Source organism: Meles meles, chromosome 2 (genome assembly GCF_922984935.1).
Source record: "Meles meles chromosome 2, mMelMel3.1 paternal haplotype, whole genome shotgun sequence".
In the NCBI taxonomy this organism is placed as follows: Eukaryota; Metazoa; Chordata; class Mammalia; order Carnivora; family Mustelidae; genus Meles; species Meles meles.
Window position 1 is genome coordinate 44,872,558 of NC_060067.1, and position 8,928 is coordinate 44,881,485.

The following is an 8,928-nucleotide window of genomic DNA, read 5'->3' on the forward strand; positions in this document are numbered from 1 at the left end:
TGAGTATTAGGTATTGCTACTATACTACCAGTTTAAGTGGACTTCAACTAGATGAGAGTAAGTAAAAATGATGATAGAAATGCAGGTCATGCTCAAATTTTACCAATAATATCAGCAACTGAAAAGTTAAAAAGAAGTCCTAAAAATATTGATTCATTTTGATTCAACAATTACATTCCTATGAATGTATCCTAAAGAAATAATATGGAGGCACAAAAGTCTTTAACTTCAAAATTGCTTGTAAAAACATTATAGTTGAAATAAAAAAAAATACAACAGTAGTGAATGCATAAATCATACATCCATTTTTGGATATATTATGGCAAATTCAAGGTCATTAAGATAATACTTTATCAAATGCTTATTGACATAGTATAGGGAAAAACCTGATGGTTGCTGGAGGGGCAGTGGATGGGGGATGGGATAAATGGCTGATGGGCGTTAAGGAGGGCATGTGATGTAATAAGAACTGGGTGTTATAAGCAAGTGGTCAATCACTAAATTCTACCCCTGAAACTAACATTACACTATATGTTTACTATTTTGAATTTAAAGAAAATCTTGGAAGAAAAAAAAAAAGAACTGTTTCATGTCATGCAAAGTGGGGAAAAAAATCAATTTACAAAGTCTATATACTACATAATATTTTTTATGCACACCCAAAGATTTATTCCAAGTGTCTGTGAGGATTATCTCTGAAAACAGGGGTTGTGGGAAATTTTATTTTCTTTGTTTTACTGATTTTCATTTTATTTTCTTTCCTTTATTATGAAACATAATATTCACATGAGAGAGCATTTATAATGTGTGTACATAGTCTACAGGAAACTGATAAAAGGAAATCACACACACTTATCTCCAAACCAATATAATAATAATAATAATAATATAATATATTCTACATACCATACTAGAGTAGCATAATAATGATTATAATATAAAATAAAATTATTATAATCACATTATACTTAAAATGCCTAGATTGTCTCATCAAAATAAGAAATATGATCATGGAGGAATACAAGCAAAAATTTTAGGAAAGCTCTTAGATCAGTCCAGAAGTGATTTGGTTAAGGTTATATTCACTAAAGGTATAGATTTGGATTGTTCAAATTTAGAGGCAGTATGATCTAGTGTTAGGAATGAAGGCTCTAAAGTCACTATTGTAATTTTAGATTTTATTCCTTCCAAACTGAAGGGGTATTCCATAAGTGCTCTGAGTAGGAGAAGTATATAGAGAAGTGTTTTTTAATATGAATGTTACATTGTTATAAAGCAGGGTAAATTTGTAATCCAGATGTTGGCATCCAGTACTTATACAGTAGTTTGTTTTGTTTTATATTCTGCAATTAAGCTAACTTATTTTTGCAATTTAGCTTTTCAAATGATGTATTACAATTGGCATTCACATTTAATTTCCATCTTACTGATTTTAGCAGCTAACTATAAAGATAATCATTTTTTTGTATTAGTATCTAGACTGCCTTTGATTGATTGATTAATTGATTATCTGAACTCTTTGCAATCTGAACTTTTTACAAATGAGGTGCTGAAAATAGGCCAGGACAGAGCCATGGAGACTATATGGAGGATGTTGTGAGACTCTCTCTACTAGCTGCTCCTCAAAATCTCTTTCTTCAAACCCCACTGTCTCACCTTCCAGAGGTTCCAGCCACAGAGGGAGCTGAGTCTGTATCTGGGAATTACCTTTGTCTAATGGAGCTGCTGGTGCCAAGGTAACAGCTTCTCCTCTGAAGCAGCCCACAACTATGACTGGTTGAAGTGAGATTAAAAAGCCCTGACCCCCTTGTCTCAATTCAGATCAACCCTGAATAGCCATCCTAGATGCAGAACTCCTAGTGGAATCAGCCAGAGGCCTTGAATGCAATGGTATCACAGGAGTTCTATTTCCTCCTCTACTCAACCCAGCTACCCTCACTCCTCACAGCTGTCATTCCCCCTAAATAATCTCCAGAAAATCACCTTCACTGAAATCTGTCTCAGACTGCTTCTCAGATGATCCAACCTAAGACAACCCTGACTATCAGTCTACTCATAGGCTCACATTTTTCATTTAAAAAGATAATATAAGTCTTTAATTACTTTAGCTAAATACATCCATAAAATTAAGATATGCACTGCTCATAGCATCTCTCAAAACTTTTTGTTTAATAACTCCATTACATGGTTCATATAGCATGGCTTGTTCTTACTCAACCCTTGCTATTGCCTAGGAATCATAATTTTCCCTGTCAAAAGTCTATAACCGCTGTGCCTCACCAATATGCTTCCCAGGGTGTAGTTAATGAGATCCAAATGTCTTTGTTTTAATTTTTTTTTTCTGAGTATCAATAAAATATTTGCATTAGTGGCTTACATTACCATTTTTTATAACTCTCAGAAATCACCCAAACGAATTCTGCACTCATAAGTTACTTGAACAGCTACTCTATTATTACTACTTTTAAAATTCTAAAATAATACCAGATGTCAATTATTTTTTAGAGCATTTATTTGCCAGACATTGTGTTGAGAGCTTTACGTGAATATTTCATTTAATTCTCCAACAATTCATGAGACACAGTCATTGTTTCTATTTTGGAAATGAGAAAAAAACAAAACAAAGAAAATTTAAATTACTTACTCAAGGTCATACATCTACCAGTTACATGCCTGGGATATCGAAGTTTGTAATCTTGACCACCAGTGCAATTCTGCCACTTCAAATTTCTTCTTGTTTACTGGTAACCATTTGGACCCAAAAAGTGGCACTTTGGAAAGCAAATAGGTGTTCCCTTTTGTAAAAGCTTAAGCATATTAAATTGTCCATTCTTTTGAAATTCCCAAATTCCCAAATCAGGAGCTGGCTTAAGTAGCTGGCTAGTCAGCCCTCTGTTCTGTTTTGCCCTTTTTCTTTCTAGTCTAGTCACAGGAATTTTCTGGCTGATCCTTGGACACACGACACATGTTTGTGCTTGAGAATTTGATATTTTTCTGTTTCTCTCTATCTGGAAAACTCTTTGCCAAGTTATCACTATGGATCAATCTATTTCATATCTGTCAACTTCTTAGTGATTTCGTCTAGCCTTGCAAAAAGATTCTTCCTTGAAATCTGTTCCCAGCACTCCCTTTCTCTAATTTATTTTTCTTCCTAGATATATCATCACTGTGATTTTTTTTGTTTTTTTTTGTTTTGTTTTGTTGTGTTTTGTTTTTGCCTATGCTCCTAAAATAGATTTTAAACTCTATGAGGTGTTTGTCAATTTAAATCAGCATTTAATCTCCAGGAATTACAATAGTTTGTTACATAAAGTGAAGACTCAATATATTTGCTTAAAAATGCATGAATGGAGGGGGAAAAAAGTAATTGTCTAGTAAAAGTAATTGGTCTAAAATCATTTGGTTAGAATCACTTTTAGAAGAAGATGTATCAAGTAGTATTAATCAAGAATATACTTGAATGCATCATTTCAAAGAAATAATAAACCAGTAGCATTTATTTGGCACTTATTATATTTAAGGCAGTATTTTAGATATTAGGGGTACCACAATGAAAAAGCTAGGTAAAGTCCCTGTTCTTACAATGACGACATTTAAGCTCACTCTCCAGCACAGGCTTGTATCACTCTGCTTTCTAAACAGGTTTTGGGGACGGGAATGAAGCAGATAATATACAAACATCACTACAAAAGAAAATCTTTATTGCAGCTATTTTTTCATTAAAAATATTTCTTCTTGGCAGTAAGTTTGGTACAGGAAACCCACATTACCAGTTACTTTCAGAACTTAAATGATAATATTTATTGACCATCTAAACTACACAAATGCAAAAGAAAACAATTATATTGTGGATATTTTATTACTATTTGAAAATGCCTCCAAATCTGAGAAACTTTCCCTTATGCCTCGTGATAAAATATAACATTAAATGAAGCATTTACTACATATATATAATATATTACTGCATTATCTCAAAATAACAATATTAAATGGAGTATTCTTAGTGGAATATGCCTGCTGATGAAATGAACATTTCAAAGGAAATATTTTAAAAATTATTATTTTAGCTAGCAAAATTCATATTTGCATAAACTTAGCATAATAGCTTAATTTAAAAATGTCTTGCATTTTTCACCCCATTTAACAATTTCTCATATTTTTAAAGGATAGTGTGGTGAATTAATGTGGGAATATTTGCATTATCTTATAAATAACATAAGCATTGTTAAACAGGAAGGAAGCCAAGTTCTTTAAAAATTTGCACATATCTATTAATCATTTGATTATGTGTCTTTTCATGCTCTTGCTGCATTGCTTCTTTGTACTTGCAGAAAATGACTACTACATGGATACATATTAAATTATTGCTACCAAAAATAAAATATGAATTTTCTTAACACAATGTTTTTATTATCATATTTACTAACACTTTAAATTTTTAAGCATTAAGAATGCACTCTAATCTTGATATATTTAATAAAATAGATGTATAACATTATATATATGCATATATTTTATATACTTATACACTTTAGAGTCACTGAGTTGAATGAAAACTACTATTAAAAAACATGTAATTCAATATGTACAAAATTGAAAAAATTGTGGTAGATATAAAAATATTAGAAAAATTTGTACTGAGGGGCACCTGGGTGGCTCAGTTGGGCAAGCAGCTGCCTTGAGCTCTGGTATTGTTCTTGGAGTCCCAGGATCAAGTCCCACGTCCGGGTCCTTGCTCAGTGAAGAGCCTGGTTCTTCCTCTGCCCCTCACCTTACTCATTCTCTCTCTCTCAAGTAAATAAAATCTTAAAACAAAAAGGAAAAAATAATGAAAATGATCCATAAAATATTTAGATGGAAATTTTCAGTAATATATAAAAGGTGAAATCATTATTATCAATATCATAGAGCAATGTCATAGAAAATAAATATACACTAAATTTATATTACCAATAATTTGGAGAAAATTGTCATTTGTCCAATGGAGCTTGCAATTTAAGTAGACAAAACTAAGACTGATAAACTTATTCTGGAAATAGAGGAAAGAGTAAATCACCTGATGGATCACATGCACAGTCATAAATTAATAAAACTGGTGGTACTTTCTTATGATTCCAGTAAAGATCTGAAGCTCATTAGGAAAAGCAGTGCACAGTGAAAAGTGTTGAAATATTAGCATACAGTTGACAAACAGATATGAGTTTAAATTTTGAAAGTTAACCTTAAGTTTGAACAAGTAACTCAATATCTGCAAATGTTGTGAAATGGGGATTATGATCACAACCTCACAGTTTTCTATGATATTAAATTAACTAATGTATATAAGTGTACCTAACTCAGAGCCAAATAAAGATTAACTACTAACTAAATTTATCATTACTATCATTATATCTGCTCGATGGATAAGAATCCCTGTCCTTGCCCCCTGTCTGGAAAACCATAGAAGAATACAACCTATGCTAATCCTCAAAGTCCTTCCTTCTGATTAATAAATACCAGTTGCAAACAATGATAATTTGCTTGCTAATGCACACTTTATTGAATACATCCCATTTTGTCCCACTTTTCATTCTCTACTGTTGTTTCATTGATCACTTCCCAAATATTGCACTATAATCTTTATTATAAAATTTTCTTCTGGATAAACCAAATAAAAAAAGTTGGAAATCTAGCTTTAATAAAAGTTACATAAATGAGAGGTTGGACTTCATTTAATGTTGAAGTATAAAAGAATTTTATATTCTTTGGGGTGATATAATGTGAGTAGCATTGGAAAAGGTGAACCTGGAGGTAGACTGGTAGGTGGAATGAAAGGCCAGTTAATAACGAATTTGATCTATTAGGGAGAAGAAAGGAAACAGTACCGAAGAAGTATGAGGACACAGGCTCAAGTGAAAGGGGCAGAAAAAGCAGTCAGGCCCCACATGAAGGAGGGTTGGAAGGAGGAGTGGAGTTGGTTTCTTTCTGATCCTTCTACTTTGATATATATATATATAAAGTCATCAGTACTTCTAGAAGTGAACTGGAAGCTTCCTAAATTTGAGTCCACTAATGACATGGAAAACCCCAGTAGCTTTAGATTTTCCCTTGAAGACTATGATGATATCCAACCAGTTTTCAGGTACTAACTACTGTTTGCCTTTAGCACTTGGTCTGTCATCTTCTGTGAGAGGGTGACCTGCCCTCTTCCTGGCAGAGGCTGCCTGAAATGCCCCTTTCCCTAACCCACAACAGTTTACTCACTTTACACTGCAGAATTCACCAGACTTTTTCCCGTTACCCAAGGACAGTTGCAGAAAAGCCAATCCCATAATCCCAGGGCAGCCAGATTTTGTGTGTCACAGTGTTCGAGTGTAGATGACCAACTTCCTCTCTACGTGCATCACAGCTGTAACCCAGTGACTCCTTAGTTACACTTGTCGGTGCTGGGCTAGTGCTGGAGTCTAAGCCTTGCTGTCTGACACTTTTCCATCAGTAACCCTAAGTAAAAAGAATGCTTACCATCAAGAGGCATGGTTAATCCTGGAAGCTGCTCAGTAAAATTATCTCCTTGGAGTCTTCTGTGCTCCATTCTGTAATAGAGCTATTAGTAATCTAAATCTACCGGCCCATCTTTGTTTCAAGACTAAAATTTTATATATATATATATATATATATATATATACATACATATATATATATGTGTGTATATATATATATATATATATATATATATATCCCCTAAACCTTTGAATAAAGCTGTTACTGAAGGAAGATGGGCCATGTTGATCATGTGTACCCCAGTTTAAAAAACATGGCGGCTGAGGGAGTACCTCAGACTTTCCCAATGGGTAATTTTTATTCGAGTTCAATATGCCTATTACCCATTTAAATATTAATAAAAGACAGGTTTTAAAATTATTATTGTTCTAGCTTAAAAGAGTGATATTGTGCTCTGCTTCATGCATGGAGAAAAATGAAGACCTGTGCTCTCCAAACCTTACATTTTTCTCTGAAGCCATTTCCAAGTCCTTCAGCAATTTGGTTTTGCTAGTTTTTTTTGTTTTTTTTTTTTAAAGATTTTATTTATTTATTTGACAGAGAGAGATCACAAGTAGGCAGAGAGGCAGGCAGAGAGAGAGAGAGGGAAGCCAGGCTCCCCGCTGAGCAGAGAGCCCAATGTGGGACTCGATTCCAGGACCCTGAGATCATGACCTGAGCCGAAGGCAGCGGCTTAATCCACTGAGCCACCCAGGCGCCCTGTTTTGCTAGTTTTATCTCCCTACTTCCTGGACTTGTTTTTCCTGCACGGTAATGTTGCTTTGTGGTTTTCCTCTGGGATGAATTGTGTTGTATACAAACAGGTGTGTTTCATACTCCCATCACTCCAGAATTTGTCCCGAATGACTATGTCCTTTATACACACCTGGCAGGGTAGGGGGAACAGCTCTGCCTATGATCCCAGAATACTCAGAATTACTTCTTCTAAGAGCTGGGGAGTATTTGAAGGTTTCCTAGGTCATAAGAAAACAACCAGTCTTGGTCCCTGGATGTTTTTAGGGTTATACATCCAGCTGTGATATTTCCTCCAGGACAGTTCATCCTAATTTCAAGGGAAGAACTTGAGGAGAAGTAAAATATCTAGGGTATGGGACCCACAGGCCTTAGTATATGGAGTAATGTATCCCGTGTGTAGCAGACCTCGAGCCTACCGGGGCATTGCTGCAACCGCCCAGCAGGGCATCTTGGTTGAGTTGTTCAACTCCATATGTGTTTAACATGCGTGGAAGTATCTCCTGTGTTTGAATCATAATAAGTTGAGTTTTACCAGTTAAAAAAAAAAAAAAAAAAAAAAAAAAAAAGGAAGGCCACTTAGGAATTCAGTATAAGTGGGTAAAGGAAGGCCACTTAGGAAGGCCACTTATGAATTCAGTATAAGTGGGTAAAATTATTAGGATAAGGATTTGAATAAAACTTTAAGTAACAAGAGTAAAGAAAGGAAAAATAAGAAAAAAATAAAATAGCAAATAGGAAATAATAAAAAAATTAGTGGTAATTTGGTAGGGTGAGGGGTCAGGCAATAGTTACTATTTATGGATTGAATATATTAATATATGTTTAAAAAATGACAGAAGAGAGATGAGTCTTCTTTTATGATGACTCATGTGTCTGAATTATTTATTTCTAAGAAAACAGTGAAGGCATTTTTTTACCGAATTAAAAAAAATGGAGAAAGAAAAAAAAATACCAGCATACACATTTTCAAAATTACATAAAAGAGCAGGAAATTAATGGGTGTAAAACTTGTCAGTCATATGTGATCACATAAAACAAGTTATTTTGCCTTTATTCTGCTACATCATTTAGGGTTTTAAAATCTTCCTCTACTCATTAACTGCTCTCATGCAATTCTGTTCAAACATTCTGTCATTTCTAAGTAATTTATGTTATGGTATTAAGTGCATTAAAAGGCACAGATAAGTTTGTAATAATTACATTAAGATAAATGAGAAAGAGAAAAATTAATGCTGTGATAGTCGAAGCCTGGTCCACATATCTGATTTTGCTGAAATAATACTCATACATATAGGAAACAAAGAAACAGATATTTACCATATGGCATAATTTCAGTGATACAAAGGATTTATTATTCAAAGTATCTTTCAAAATTAGAGATAGCAACGAAAATTTTAAAACCCAGTTGTTAATAATGAATCTCTTTGGTTACTATTTTTTTACTTTATTGTTTAAAAACTGAGTACCTTTTTAGAAGTGTATACACGCCATCAACTGCGGGACTTTGCAGTGGGCAGGGGAACACAGGAATAGAAATTGTACTGTAAATTGCATTCTAGACAAACTAACATCGGAAGATAATCTGAAGCCCAACTGCAGGGTTCTACAGCATTAAAAACCTGTAACGGAATGAGACAAATACAGCAGCATGTG